General features: G+C 43.6%; 1 protein-coding gene across 1 annotated transcript in view; it reads right to left on the bottom strand.

Annotated features, from left to right (window-relative positions):
* The window catches only part of NET1 (neuroepithelial cell transforming 1), a 59,204-nt gene that overhangs the window by 18,953 nt on the left and 35,844 nt on the right, over positions 1 to 4,407 (bottom strand). The gene's annotated exons all lie outside the window — the stretch shown is intronic.

The following is a 4,407-nucleotide window of genomic DNA, read 5'->3' as shown; positions in this document are numbered from 1 at the left end:
ATCATACAAGTATTATGAAAAAGATTCCACAGTTCATAAGATATATGTTAAGGACTTTTTCTAAATATTAACATAAGAAAACTATGTTCCATTTTAAAGCTGTACAGTTGACGATTACAAACCCATACTACTAATATGTATCTCACTAAAGACAGGTTAAAAATAAAATTTAAAATCTTACTAAAAAAGGAAGCATTGATTGAAAAATGGAACTTTTAAGAAACCAGAGTTTCAAAATATCTAGTAATAAGTTAAAAACAATAAAAGGGAGTTACAAGGGAACTAGGTGAGTATGAAAGAAATTAGTAATGAAGTTATATGTGGATTTCAGATTTTAAAAATCATTTGGTTTAAAATATGAATGTCTTCAAGCTTTACTAAGAATTTGGTTTGAGAAAAGATCATCAATTTAGATCAATTAAATATTATTAGTATAAACAGAAGTCTGACAGGCTAAGAAGTTAGGAATTATCAAAACAACGATTCTTTTATGCAATGACACCACAAACAGCAAATAAAATGGGGTAACAGTACTGTCAGTGGTGACTTTTATCTCACACTTACGGAACAACAGGTAATTTCCAGTATAGAAGATCACGCATGCTTCTGTAACGGGGTGGTAAGTGGGATTCCTCCCACTTTCCCGGACCTTCAGCTAAGGCCCCAAACTGAAGACAATGACACTGTGCCCAGGGCCCAGCTTCCTGTTCTCTCAGCCCACCTTGACTCCAGCCATTGCCACACAGGCCAGAGATCAGTAGCCACATACCAATGCTGGAACGACCAACAAAGCCTCTTGCATTGCTCTTGTGCAAGAGCTGAGGTTATAACGACCACTTGAGTTAAGTTTACAGTGGTCCACCGTCATTGACCACAATCCCACAGTCTCACAGCCTCTTGCCTCAGCTGTGCTGCGTTTATCTCCTGCCTTCCACCCTGGGCTTCTTGGATGCTGTTGTGTGGCATTTGAGCATGTGTAGCCCGGGGGTGTGAGGGACAGACACCCCAAGGGCCACTGTTGACTTGAGGAACACAGGAGCTGGAGGATAAAAGCTCCCCTCTGTAATTCCTTGAGAAGACGATTCTGCGATGTATCTTACACGGCTCTTCAGAGGGTCCTAGCAAGATCACCCCCAGGTGCCCAGTGCTGATCAGCTTAATTACAGACACTGCATGAGCCTCCTCCTGTTTCACTTCCCCACTCTGTTCCCTGGGATCACACCTTGAGACAGACCACCTGCCAATGAGTCCTTGTTTTAGGCTCTGATTTCTGGAGGGAACCTAGGCTAAGACATTGACGCTGACATTGGTCCTAGAGACCAGAAATACAGCACGGGACTCCGGAATGGAATCACTCCTTGGTAAAATGGCGGTAAGGACTACAGGTGTGGGTGGGGATGAGACACAGATGGAGAGGTGAAGCAGTGACTTACGTGGTTGTGATGGCAAATGAACAACAGAGGGACAATGGCAATTATAAGGATTGTAGTGTTGGCTGGCTTTCGTTAATTGCATTAAAACCCTTGAAAAAGCAGCTGGAAGAACCTTCATAATGTTCTCAGAGTCGTGGTGGGAATGGTCAAGTGGGAGCCCCTGAAATTTTACCCCTTACATCTGGGCCAAAATAATATTAATAAATCAGAAGCAGTACTGCACACCAGGAGACAATGCAGAGATGAGCCATCAAAGTTACAGAATGCAGGAGTGGTGCTCTCCACTATATCTTCATTCAGTTTATCCGAGTGTCTCCTACAGTGAGATGGGATTGTGGTAAATGACAGTGGACCACTGTAAACTCAAATGGTAGGTGTAATCTCAGCTCTTGTGCAAGATGTAGAATCTACTGGAATGGACCAACAAATCCTCTTGCATTTGGTACGTGGCTATTGATCTGACCTACGTGTTCTTTTCAGTCCTCACTAGTAAGGAGGCCAAAAGCAGTTGGCTTTTATGTGGGAAGGACAACAGTCCATCTTTACTCTCATGTCCTGAGGCTGTTAATTTTTTTGGTTTTCTGTCGCAGAGTTCACAGGGGCCTCCGTATTCCACAGAACACCATGCTAATCTACTATATTGATGGATCGTACTAATGCCACACCAGTGGCAAGTATTCTGGATACCCTAGTAAATCAAATGCATGCCCCGAAATTTAGGTGCTGCCATGTGTAAAAGTTTTAATAGCACCACTGCCTTAAGGCTTGCTGAGATCCCCCCTCTACAGTAAAGGACGGGTGTTGTACCTTGCATCTCCTGGCACTAAGGCACGGCACTGGGCAGGACTCTTCATCTTTTAGAGGGAGCATCTGCTCTACCTGGGAATTCTGCTCTGACAGTTTTGAGTAGGACCCAGAGCAGCAGAAGTCTCTGTAGCAGGTCCAGGCTGTGGTGTAAGCTGCCCTGCAGCTCAGGCCATGTGACCTAGCATATCTGATCAGGGTCGAGGTACTTATGGGAGACAAGGATGCCGTGTGGTGTCTCTGGCAAGGCCAGGAAGAGAACTGCAATGCAGCCTTAGGGTTCTGGAGCGAGGCTGTGCATCCCATGGTAGAAAAGCACTTGCTGTTTGAAAAGCAGCTCCTGGTGTAGAACAGGCCCAGTCAGAGTGAGGCTCTGGCCATGGGACATTGCGTGACTGTGCAGTCAGCTTTACTATTATGTTGGTTTGCTCAGTAAAAATTAAATCTTTCACAGAAAAAAAGACAGAGCAACTAGCATAGCAAAAAAAAAAAAAAACCAACCAAACAAAAAAACCCCCAAACCCCACAGACAAAATCTATAACAAAACAGAAAAATTTTCCCCTCAAAACTCAAAATATGAGCAGAGTGACAAACCGGGTAGTGACGAGACCCACATGGTATTAGCATTTGTGCACGAAGAGGCAGAAGGAAGTCCACTGGACATCTCTAATGGCCCTGAGAAGAGGACAACTCCTCAACTTCCAGTGGAACGTCAGTCGCGTGCTGGTCTGAGAACAGCAGCCTCACCTGGGAAGGGCTCTGAGGATCCGATGCTCAGGCTGAGGACAAGAACAATGCCACGCAAATAGGTGCTGCAGCAGTCTGAACCACACGCTCTCTCAACACTAACGCTGCTCTGGGGAAAACCACCAGGTGTAGAATCCAGGGCACTAGAGCAAAGAGAACAGGGCTACGGAAGCAAAGACGAGAAAAATTCCAAGTATAAGAGAGAGGGAGCAGAAGAGAAACACCTTAGAAAGTATGAGACCGTACTTCAAGGATCACCTTGTGAACACAACAGAAGAGGGCGCTGTAGAGAGACGCAGCTGGAAAGGCCATCCTGGCCCACTCCTCTCACTGAGCACAGGGAAAGTTTCTGCACTTAAAAATGAACAACAAAGAATCTTGAATCTCACTTAAAACTCTTATAAGAAAACAGAGAATGTAGAGTAGAATAACGTCGCTATAGCATAAAGTAAATTAAGACAATTATAGAAGCTATGAAAGAACATAAATCTCAGGAATTAGGTGACTGGAGAAAGGAAGATTTGAAATGAGAGGTGACAGAACTAAGGAAAGAATTAAATATAAAAGAAAAATTATTTCAGAATGAAAAATACAATGACTAATGCATAAGAGAAAAAGAAGGATGACTTTAGAAATAATAAAGATATAAAGACATAAAGTGATACATAGAAAAGATTAAAAGAAGATCCAACATAATATAAAGGGTACAGAGAGGAAACAAAACAATAAATACCAGAAACTATAATTCAAGAAAAAATGTTCCCAAAACAAAAGATGACCCGAAACTACATATTGTGGCTTTTCAACAGAGACACTTTATTCCTGAAAACAATGGACTAAAATAATTAATACACACAAGGGAAGCAAACATGAGCCATGGGTTTCACACCCATTCAAACTGACCTTCAGGTATAAAGGTTGCAAACAAACGACTACGAACACAAACGTGCAAGCACTCGGGGAACACCGTGAACGCTGCCTGAGGACCTACTTGGCTCCAGAGCAGGGGTCAGCTAGCTTTTTCTGTGAAGGGCCAGAGAGTCAATATTTCAGGCTGTACAGTCCTATGGTCCCTGTCACAAGTGCTCCGCGCTGCTGCTGCAGTGTTGCTGAACGCAGCCGTGAACGATACGGAAACATGGGTGGGCCAGATACCGCGTGTGGCCCATGGGCTGCTGAACCCTCTGTTAGAGAATGAGCTTCAGAAAACCAAAACAACTAGAAAGGACTCAACGTAGGACTGTTGCTGAGCATTAAATATGTATTTACCTGTAGAACTAAGACTAACTGATGGCCATCAGGGTATTATCACTGGTAATGGCTAAATGCTCTGACTTGTAATTACAGCAAAACTATTTTTAAAAATGGGGGGAGAGGCCGGGTGTGGTGGCTCACGCCTGTAATCCTAGCACTCTGGGAGGC

Source organism: Propithecus coquereli, unplaced genomic scaffold (genome assembly GCF_000956105.1).
Source record: "Propithecus coquereli isolate 6110/MARCELLA unplaced genomic scaffold, Pcoq_1.0 Scaffold94, whole genome shotgun sequence".
Classification (NCBI taxonomy): Eukaryota; Metazoa; Chordata; class Mammalia; order Primates; family Indriidae; genus Propithecus; species Propithecus coquereli.
The sequence above is the reverse complement of the archived record's forward strand: the minus strand, read 5'-3'. Positions and strand labels throughout refer to the sequence as shown.